The sequence below is a fragment of the Pelmatolapia mariae genome, linkage group LG12 (genome assembly GCF_036321145.2).
Source record: "Pelmatolapia mariae isolate MD_Pm_ZW linkage group LG12, Pm_UMD_F_2, whole genome shotgun sequence".
In the NCBI taxonomy this organism is placed as follows: Eukaryota; Metazoa; Chordata; class Actinopteri; order Cichliformes; family Cichlidae; genus Pelmatolapia; species Pelmatolapia mariae.
In genome coordinates, this window is record NC_086237.1 from 5,208,874 (window position 1) to 5,220,349 (window position 11,476).

General features: G+C 42.3%; 1 protein-coding gene across 1 annotated transcript in view; it reads right to left on the bottom strand.

Moving 5' to 3' along the window:
* Positions 1–11,476, bottom strand: part of arid3c (AT rich interactive domain 3C (BRIGHT-like)) — a 67,371-nt gene that overhangs the window by 12,983 nt on the left and 42,912 nt on the right. The window lies entirely within an intron of this gene.

Below are 11,476 nucleotides of genomic sequence, written 5' to 3' on the forward strand. Positions count from 1 at the left end.
TGACAGTGGACTCATCTCTGTGCTTGTCCTGCTAGACCTCAGTGCACTGTTCAATACTGTCGACCATAATATCCTATTAGAGCAATTAGAGCACGCTGTAGGTATTACAGGTACTGCGCTGCAGTGGTTTGTATCATATCTATCTAATAGACTCCAATTTGTGCATGTAAATGAAGAGTCCTCTTCACACACTAAGGTTAGTTATGGTGTTCCACAGGGTTCAGTGCTAGGACCAATTCTGTTTACATTATACATGCTTCCCTTAGGCAGTATCATTAGAAGACATAGCATACATTTTCACTGCTATGCTGATGACACGCAGCTCTATCTGTCCATGAAGCCAGATAACACACACCAATTAGTTAAACTGCAGGAATGTCTTAAAGACATAAAGACCTGGATGGCCGCTAACTTTCTGCTTCTAAATTCAGATCAAACTGAGGTTATTGTACTCGGCCCTGAAAACCTTAGAAATATGGTATCTAACCAGATTCTTACTCTGGATGGCATTACCTTGGCCTCCAGGTAAGAATCTGGAGGCCAAGATTCTTACCAAGGTCATTTTTGTCCTGGTCAAAAATGACCTTGGAGTCATTTTTGACCAGGACATGTCTTCCTGTTAAATCCAGAATTCAAAATCCTGCTCCTCACATACAAGGTCTTAAATAATCAGGCCCCATCTTATCTTAATGACCTTGTAGTACCATATCACCCTATTAGAGCACTTCACTCTCACACTGCAGGCTTACTTGTTGTTCCTAGAGTATTTAAAAGTAGAATGGGAGGCAGAGCCTTCAGTTTTCAGGCCCCTCTTCTGTGGAACCAGCTTCCAGTTTGGATTCAGGAGACAGACACTATCTCTACTTTTAAGATTAGGCTTCAAACTTTCCTTTTTGCTAAAGCATATAGTTAGGGCTGGACCAGGTGACCCTGAATCCTCCCTTAGATATGCTGCAATAGGCGTAGGCTGCTGCATCGAATCATATCTGTTATTAATCTCTGTCTCTCTTCCACAGCATGTCTTTATTCTGTCTTCCTTCTCTCACCCCAACCAATCACAGCAGATGGCCCCGCCCCTCCCTGAGCCTGGTTCTGCCGGAGGTTTCTTCCTGTTAAAAGGGAGTTTTTCCTTCCCACTGTCACCAAACTGCTTGCTCATAGGGGGTCATATGATTGTTGGGTTTCTCTCTGCATGTATTATTGTAGGGTCTACCTTACAATATAAAGCACCTTGAGGTGACTGTTGTTGTGATTTGGTGCTGTATAAATAAAATTGAATCGAATTGAATTGAATTGAAAATTAGTCGTTATTTAAAGGTTTGTCATTAGATAAAGTACACAGGTTAGCCTGCAGAAAAACACTGTGCGTAACAACATCTAATCAAACAAAGCTTTAAATGGGTAATCCCTAAAGCAAGATTTTAAATTAGTATATTACACAAAATTTTCGTCTGTAACAACTTAAAAATGAACAGTTACTAAGTGAGCATTCACAGTTAATTACACCTGGCCCCTGAATTTGTGTAATCTTCAAACTAACCATCATGTAAAATCACCAAGACTGGAACTGGCTACAAGTATATCAGCAACATGGGGAGAAAATGACAACTAGTGCAATTATTCACTGGAAGTAAAATAAATTTACTCTACACAAGAAAAAATGGTAATGATGTCATAACTGCTGGGCCCACAGTCACCAAGAAAACCACTGTTAACACAATAAGCCATTACAGTTTCAAGTCCCACAGTGCCAGTTAGGTACTCCTGGTCAACAATCCCCATATTCAGGTTTAATCATTTCAGGCCTAAATTATTGTGATGACACTTGGAAAAGTGTAATATGGTTAGACGACATCAAACTCTAACATTTACCTCTGTGGTGCAGCGTACACTCCTTTAACAACATTGTGAAATGTTAGTAATATGTTAGTAATATTATCATAATTAACATATTTATTTATTTATATTTATTTGTAAGATGTTTGATCAGGAAAACAGGTTTTAGATTACTTTGACTGATCCTCCTTTTTCATTTTTTTTTATCAATGTTTTACACAATGTTACAACGTTTGGGGGGAAACAGTGTTGCATGTAACAGGCATGAATTATAAGAAAAAAAAACATTAACATGAGAGAAAAACAACAACAGAATAACAGATAAATGAAAACTTTACAAATATACTCCAGACAAAAAGCAACCTGCCCCCTTATTAGCAAAATAAAAGGGCTCTGATAATAATTTCTATTTGCATTTATTGTTAGGTGTAAAGAGAATAGCTAATTCTTTGTAAAGACTCCAAAGTGGTTGACCCTGAGATAATTAACCTGCATTTTGCTGACAGAGTTCCATTGTGGCCATTGGATTTACCATAATAGTGATCAATAGCTGCAGAAATATAGTGCAAACAACAGCAGTGGGCCCTATACAGTGAAAGGGAAGAAAGCTCTGAAGTATCATCTTAGGTGGTAAAGCCACATCAATTAAGGCCAGTAATTACGGCTTCATTTTGTGTTGATGGCATGTGAATGAATGAGACACTATTAAAGAAAAGATTGATGTTTCCCTCTCCACACAAGACAATAGTGGCAGTAATTCTGAAAGGTGCAGAGCCTGGAGATCGCTCTGAGTTAACTGAAGTGCAAAAAAGGCTTCATGCAGACAAAAAGTGATTTCTGTATCAAAGATTAAGCTTAAAATCAGGACTCTTCATCTGGCTAAAAAAGCAGAATCAGTGCCTCGTGTATGAGTAAATGTTGCCTCACCCAGGGTCATTTTTACTTTGAAACATAAAACACAAAACGTCCTCCTGATTCACAGATGTTTTATTTCCTCAGACCATCATGGCTATGTGCTCTGATGTTGCAACGTTACATGAGGTGTTTCTCACTGGTTTATGTGCCTTTAAAACAGAAGGATGCTGACTCCATACAGACTTTAACTGAGAACTAAAAGCATGAATGGCTCCAAAGTTCCTGAATTTGAATTAAAACAAGAAAGAGGTGACTGTGCTGTCACTGGTGGGTGCTCTCCTGTACACAGGGAGCCTCTTCCACACTGTTTAAAGCCTGTCACCATTTAATGTCACAAAGCTGGATTTTAGGATGGACAGTGATGTGATAGATCAGTGCGATGGTAACACACAGCTTCTTTGAACTGAGACAAAAAACATGTTGTCAGATCATTCTAAAATAGTAATCCATGCCTTTATCATTACTCGGGTAGATTACTTTGTAGTGGTGTTAGCCACACAGCTGTGAACTGCTACACAGAAAAGGAAGCATACTGGTCCAGTTCAGTGCTCAGTGGATAACTTTAGAATTTATTTTAAAATTGTTTACAAGTCACTGAACAGCCTTGCCAACCCGATCCCTTTGAGCTGTGACACCTGAGCTTCTGTTCCCGGTTGGTCAGATCAGCTGACCGGCTGCTCCTGAACGAGGACACGGCAGAGATCCAGATTCTTCATGGTGCCGTTACACACTAGAGAGGCCTCCACACTGCTGATTTATCTTAAGACCAACCTCTTCTGTCTGGCTTTGGTGATTTTTGTTATAACTTTGATTCTATTTATTTAGAATTTTTTTTATTTATTTCATTTTTATTTTATTCTACTGTATTTTTATTCCCATGTTCAGCACTGTGGTCAGTGGTTGCTGTTTTTAAATTGCTGTATACATAGCACTGGCTTGGCTTGGCTACACACTCCCCTACAGCTATATACACATATGTGTTTCAGTATTGCAGTAATACATGCATACATATTTCAGAGGGGATTTATAACATAATACAGTTTACACAAAGAAGCCCACAGTGTAACTTCACAATGATTTCTCTACTCCACAGTGTGTATGTCTCCCTCTGCCACCTCTCTGAATCAGATAAGAACCACTCCATTTACCATTTACTTACACTTCCTGTAAGTTGAACACTGATTTATTAAAATGTGGGTTTGAACATAAAGTGGGTAGTAGTGGAGTTGACCATGAGGTTGAGATATATATATATATTTAAAAAAAAACATCTTTTTGTGTCATAACTATTGTGCAGTAAAACTTTATCTCTGTGTCGCACTGAAGGACCAGCAACAGACTTGACCACAGTCACATGTTTTTGACAGAGCCCCCTGGTGACAGCACACAGCTATAATATGTAGATAATCCATAATACTGAAAGCACAACCAGCGAAGAGTTAAAGTGCGTTTCCCCATCATTGTTGTTGCTGTTGTCGTTCTTCTGTTCTGAGTATTCAAAGGTTCAGCTCTTCACATTGTGTTTCATTTGTTTGTGGTGTCTATTCTACATATTGTGTTGTGCACAGAGTTTGCAATAAAACTCTAAATCCAGTCCATTTAAGATTTATGATTTTGTATGATGAGATCCTTGCAAGACAAAGACTTTGCTGTGGCGCTGCAACTAATACATGAATGTGTCTGTTAGTTAACTTGCACTATAATATTTAACCAGATAAATAAAAAACTTTGCAGTGCAGATTTGGCTTGTAAAATCAGCAAACTGAAAAGTTTAGTCTGCTTTTACAGTGCAAATGGTATATTGTACTGTTATCATACAAAACACGAGTTGCAGAGGGAATTGAATTCTATAGTTAAGAAAAGTGCAGCGACCAGCACTAGAGCCTAGCAGGGCTCTGTGTTCCCTCTGCAGCTTTTCATCACTTTATCACTGATTAAAACATGTATCAGTGCCAATCTATAAAACTATTATTTTGCTGAAGACATAGCTAACCAAACAAAGATTGAGGTAATAAATAAAAGCCTCGGCCTTTGTCTGAGGCACAAGCCTCTTAAAACAAGACTTATGTGTTTTCAATACTGAAGGTGTTACATTTGTCTCTCTGATTCCCTGAAAGAGATATAAGGAATAAAGGAGTGTCAATGGAGGCCTTTTGTCAGCACAAATAATCTTTTCAGACTATGTGTCATTATAACACTGAGCAATGGCAGAGAGAGAGGAAGAAATCCACTCTGCACACAGTCTGACAGTCATCTTCAGTTAATCTCTCAGCTACTAAGAGAAGAAGAATTTGTAATTAGAACAATGTGGCCATACAGGGGCCTGTAGTAGTGCAGTAATCATCTTTATGCTTGGCTTCATTGCTTAAGCATTCACTATGCACCTCTGAGCCAATAATGGAGAGAGAATTTCTCCTGTCATTGACTTTGTGCTTTTAACCCTTGAAATGAATGATTGATGTCGGGACACAGGGGAAGCAAACTGTTTATCTACTTCTGCTCAACTCCATAAATGAAGGCAGGAAGGAAAGTGTAAAACACAATCGTCATCGTCAGCGTACGAATGATTTCATTTAAAGAGGAGGTTGTAGGCACTCTTGTACAATGCCCCCAACTGGAACACAAAGTATTGGTATAATGATATTCCATGCTTTTGTTTGGTCTGAACATTTTTACAAAAGAGAGGATGGAAATATATTTCTGTTGTACTATTATTGCTGCGAAAGCATTCTCACACATTAGTATTTTAAGGATTCATCATTAGGATGTTGTGGGCTTGAAGATGACAGCATAGGGCAGACACAAAGTGCAGTTAGCACAGTTATTAGTTGAAACATTTCCACACTTGCAGCTCTGTGATACTGCCTAATTGTAAGATGGATGACAGCTGAAGTCAAGTGTTTGCTCATTAAGAGCTATAATTGTAAAAACTTCTTAATTGTTAATAGAACAAAAAAGGAACAAATGCATGCAAATGCACAAATATAAAATACTAAACTGTGGAATCCTGAAGTGTTATAACAAAACTCACTCAAACGATGCAATAAAACACTGTGTGATGACGTTAACACAGAAAAATGTGAAAACCAAGTGAAAGCCAAAGGGAGTGGCAGGGTAAGCATTACGACAAATCAAAAAGTCAGAGACACAATCCTTTAGGTAATTCATTAAAAGACTTCTTCTGATCCATAGAATTCATCTGTTTGGTGATAAAAGTTGGTAGAATCTCTAAATTGTGGATTGACAAAGCATCAGCATGATTCTGCTAGATGATTCAAGGTATTTAACTTCCTCTGACGAATCAAAGGAAATCTTTACTGTAATAGATGGTGTAATAGTGTAACAAAATAATATTCATCTACACAAACTTTGGCGTTGAGTTGTTAACCAAACTTTTTAAAAGTTAAAAACATTTAAAAAACTCTGTAATGTTTTTAGAATTTTGACAGTGTTTGACAAACTGTTTGAGACATACAGGTGGAAAGACTGTAACGGCTGTAATATAGCACGACTTTACTAACAACCTGAGGCGTGCATGTAAGGTTTAATCCAACATTGAGGTTATTTATATTAATCTATTTTGTTAGCCTTGTGACAGACTGGCAACCTGAGGTGTGCCCTGCCTCAGGTATTCACTTACCCATCCAAATCATTCAATTCTGGCGTTATAATCACTTTTGTCACCTCAGGTCCATAAAATCAAGCAACTAGGCATGCAGACTGCTTCGTCAAACATTTTTGAAAAAACAGGTCACTGTCAGGAGTTCAGTAAATTCTTCCTTGATACCACCTGTTCATTGAGCCCAGTCATGAAATTTCCTCACTACTAAATATTCCACAGACAACTGTTAGTGGTATTATAAGAAAGTGGAAGTGACTGGGAGTGACAGCAACTCAGCCAGACAGTGGTAGACTGCACAGAGTGGGGTCAATGGACGCTGAGGAGCACAGTGTGCAGAGCTCGCCAACTTTCTGCAGGATAACGCAAAAAATGTCCCCATCGTGGGATCAATAAAGTCTTATCTTCTTCTTCTAAATGGCTACAGACCTCCAAAATTCACATGGCCTTCAGATTCTCTCTATAACAGTGGATAGAGAGCTTCATGGAGCAGGTTTCTCTGGCCAAGCAGCTGCATTACATCACCAAGCGTAATGCAAAGCATCAGAGCTCTAGAGCAGTGCAGACATGTTTTCTGGATTGATGAATCACACTTCTCCATCTGGAATTCCAATGGACTAGTCTGGATTCAGCAGCTGCCAGGAGAACTATTTGTCTGACTGCATTGTGCCAAGTCTACGGTTTGGTGTAGGGGGTATTATAGTTTCGGGTTGGAGCTCGGCCCCTTAGTTCTAGTAAAAGCGAACTCTTTTTTTTTTTTTTAAATTATGTATTTATTTGATTTTCGGTTGTTACAGATGGGACAGACGTGACTGGGGGATAGGACAGGGAGAAAGAATGAAAGAAAGAGAGGGGGAGAAAAAAATAGAGGGGAGAAGAGATGGTGAGAAAGGGGGGAAGAAAAAAAAGCAAAACAAACAAAACACCTAGATCACCTGTATGGAGATAAGAAAAAACAGAAGAGAAAACAAACAAGAAAGAGCAACATAATAAATACAGCACCATCACAATAAACTAGCTAACAGTAGATAACAGTAGATACTAAATATTACATGTTATTGTGCAGCACGCAAGATCAAGAGCGCACAATGTGCTTTGAGGTAGCAGCCAAGAAAGGTGTAGTTTGTGTCTGTGAACACCTGTGTGGATCAGCACGCTTGTATTCAAAAGGTTTCTCCATGTAACGATCTGCTAGGGAGTGTGGGGAGCCATAGCCCCGTCCCCCAGGGCATGAAGCAGGTATGGAGGAGATCCAGCCCCAGACATCCAGAGGCCCCAGAATACGAGGACCCAAGGAGGACCACCAGGGGGGCAACCGTGCCACCCTCCTGGGAAGAGCTGAGGAGAGCCCCAAACGAGAGGTCACCCAGCAGCCACGGAGCAGAGGCCAGAGGGGGTTGCAGTGACGTGCCCGCGGGCTCTACTGGCAGCCAGCTGTGCCAGAGAGGACCGAGCCTCAGGCCCAGAGGCCAGAGGCCTGAGGGCACCCCACCCCCCGGAAGGGGCCCAGCCGGGCCACAGGCGCCAGGCCCCGCCAATCGGCCACCAGGAGTGAGCCGGTACATACATGAGCGCCCAGCCCCAGACACCAAGAACCACCAACACACCAACGTCTGAGGGCATCAGCCACCGGCAGGGAGTGTGGTGAGGGAAGACAGGCCTCCATACCTCGGAGAGCCTGAGATGTTCCCAGAGAGGTGGAGTCTAAGACCCAAGCTGACATATAGACACAGACGAACAGGCGCACGCAGACACAAACGTGCATTCCCACCCCCATATACACAACCAAATACTCGGCACTCACCCAACGTGGAGACAGACACAGATAGACACTGTACACACATTCACACTCCCCACACATACTCTATATCCCAGGTCCCGGTACCCCCGCGCCCACAGGGGCAAAGCGTACCCAGACCCAGGAGGTGTAACCCTTCTCTCTGGGGTGGAGGAAAGCAGACCACCTCCTTATCTGCAGTAGCAGGGAGGCCCCGCATCCCAGACCCCAATCCGACGGCCAGCACCTCCTCCCAGCCCCCCAGCCCTGACGGTTAACAGAACGGGGGTGAGTGAAGACCCCAAACCTCCCTCCGCCCGCTCATATGTAGTGTTGCTGCGTGCTGTTCTAAAGTGCATTTAAAACCCAGGAGGGCATGGTGCTTCCTGCCAGAGAGCAGCACTGCTCCTCCCGAAAAAAAGTGTCTATATGCATTTAAAATTGAGGGTAGGGCACCAGCGCCAGAGGTGGGTTTGAATACACAGACCATCCTCTGGACGCCCCCAAGGCCCTATATGTATGTGTTATGAGAGTGTGAGTAATGTGGATGTCTAGGTTGCGGAATAAAATTGAGGCACAGGCGGCCAGAAGGGGACAGAGGGGGAGTGCCTCCCCTGCACCCTGGTGACACACCTGCACCCCAAGCCCTGCGTGTGTGTGTGGGTGTGGTGGAGCGGGAAGAGGGAGGCAGCTGAGGATGGGGAGGGAAGAAAGGGAGGGGCAAGCGGCCCCTCCCTTGGGCCAGCTCCCCCGCTGACCCCAGTAGGCACACCCAGTGTGGGGGTTAGGGGGCCCAGGCCACACACACACACACGCACGCACACACACACACACACCATCACTCCTCCTCCATGCTTCACAGTGGGAACCATGTATGTAGAGACCATCCGTTCACCTTTTCTGCATCACACAAAGACACAACAGGTGGAACCAAAGATCTCAGATTTGGACTCATCAGACCAAAGCACAGATGGTCTAATTCCTCGTGTTTCTTGGTCCAAACAAATCTCTTCTGCTTGTTGCTTTTCCTTAGTCGTGGTTTCTCAGCAGCTATTTGACAATAAAGGTTCATACAGACTCCTCTGAACATGCAGAGATGTGTCTGCTACTGGAGCTCTGTGTGGCATTTACCTAGGCTCTAATCTGAGCTGCTGTTAACTTGTGATTTCTGAGGCTGGTGACTCGGATGAATTTAAAAAGTATACAACTAAGCTGTAAATACGTATTAATATTCTTATTTTTTATCAGATAGTAGTGGTAGCAATAGTAATAGTAGTGCCAGCTAACAACTGCTTAGTAAGCAGAGAGAGAGAGAGTGTAGTGATAGTAATAACAATAATAATAAACAATAACAAACAATAGAATAATAAAAAATGGCAGCACGGTAGCACGGTGGTTAGCACTGTTGCCGTACAGCAAGAAGGTCGGGGTCTTTCTGTCTGGAGTTTGCGTGGGTTCCCTCCAGGTATTCCGGCTTCCTCCCACGGTCCAAAAACATGCTGTTAGTGAGGATAGGTTAATTGATCAATCTAAATTGCCCATAGGTGTGAATGAGGGACTGAATGTGAGTGTGAATGGTTGTCTGTCTCTGTGTGTTAGCCCTGCGACAGACTGGCGACCTGTCCAGGGTGATTGATTGATTGATTGATTGATTGATATACCTTTATTAGTCCCACAAGGGGAAATGCTCTTTTTTACTGTAGGTGTGCGTGGCTTTTGTCCTCAGTGTCTAATCCAAAAAAAGAAAGAGTCCCATTAAATGTCATTGAACTGTCATTCATTGAAGTTATATTGTTTCTGTGGTAAGAAGGTATTTTCTGTAATGCCATGTGTTCTTTGAGAAGATTGATCCAGTAACTAAAATGCAAATATTATTTTGATTTCCAGTGTTTAAAGATATTTGCAGTTTTCTTTGAAGTAGTTAGATCAATAAGGACTGACTTCCTGTGTTTTCCCTTTTCTGGTTTTTCAAATGTTACCAAGGGAGCAAAGTGATGGAGATGATCTACAGTGTCTTGCAAAAGTATTCGGCCCCCTTGAACTTTCCCACATTTTGTCACATTACAGCCACAAACATGAATCAATTTTATTGGAATTCCACGTGAAAGACCAATACAAAGTGGTGTACACGTGAGAAGTGGAACGAAAATCATACATGATTCCAAACATTTTCTACAAATAAATAACTGAAAAGTGGGGTGTGCGTAATTATTCAGCCCCCTGAGTCAATACTTTGTAGAACCACCTTTTGCTGCAATTACAGCTGCCAGTCTTTTAGGGTATGTCTCTACCAGCTTTGCACATCTAGAGACTGAAATCCTTGCCCATTCTTCTTTGCAAAACAGCTCCAGCTCAGTCAGATTAGATGGACAGCGTTTGTGAACAGCAGTTTTCAGATCTTGCCACAGATTCTGGATTGGATTTAGATCTGGACTTTGACTGGGCCATTCTAACACATGGATATGTTTTGTTTTAAACCATTCCATTGTTGCCCTGGCTTTATGTTTAGGGTCGTTGTCCTGCTGGAAGGTGAACCTCCGCCCCAGTCTCAAGTCTTTTGCAGACTCCAAGAGGTTTTCTTCCAAGATTGCCCTGTATTTGGCTCCATCCATCTTCCCATCAACTCTGACCAGCTTCCCTGTCCCTGCTGAAGAGAAGCACCCCCAGAGCATGATGCTGCCACCACCATATTTGACAGTGGGGATGGTGTGTTCAGGTTGATGTGCAGTGTTAGTTTTCCGCCACACATAGCGTTTTGCATTTTGTCCAAAAAGTTCCATTTTGGTCTCATCTGACCAGAGCACCTTCTTCCACATGTTTGCTGTGTCCCCCACATGGCTTGTGGCAAACTGCAAACGGGACTTCTTATGGTTTTCTGTTAACAATGGCTTTCTTCTTGCCACTCTTCCATAAAGGCCAACTTTGTGCAGTGCACGACTAATAGTTGTCCTATGGACAGATTCCCCCACCTGAGCTGTAGATCTCTGCAGTTCGTCCAGAGTCACCATGGGCCTCTTGGCTGCATTTCTGATCAGCGCTCTCCTTGTTCGGCCTGTGAGTTTAGGTGGACGGCCTTGTCTTGGTAGGTTTACAGTTGTGCCATACTCCTTCCATTTCTGAATGATGGCTTGAACAGTGCTCCGTGGGATGTTCAAGGCTTGGGAAATCTTTTTGTAGCCTAAGCCTGCTTTAAATTTCTCAATAACTTTATCCCTGACCTGTCTGGTGTGTTCTTTGGACTTCATGGTGTTGTTGCTCCCAATATTCTCTTAGACAACCTCTGAGGCTGTCACAGGGCAGTTGTGGATCTGTTTTGCAAAGAAGAATGG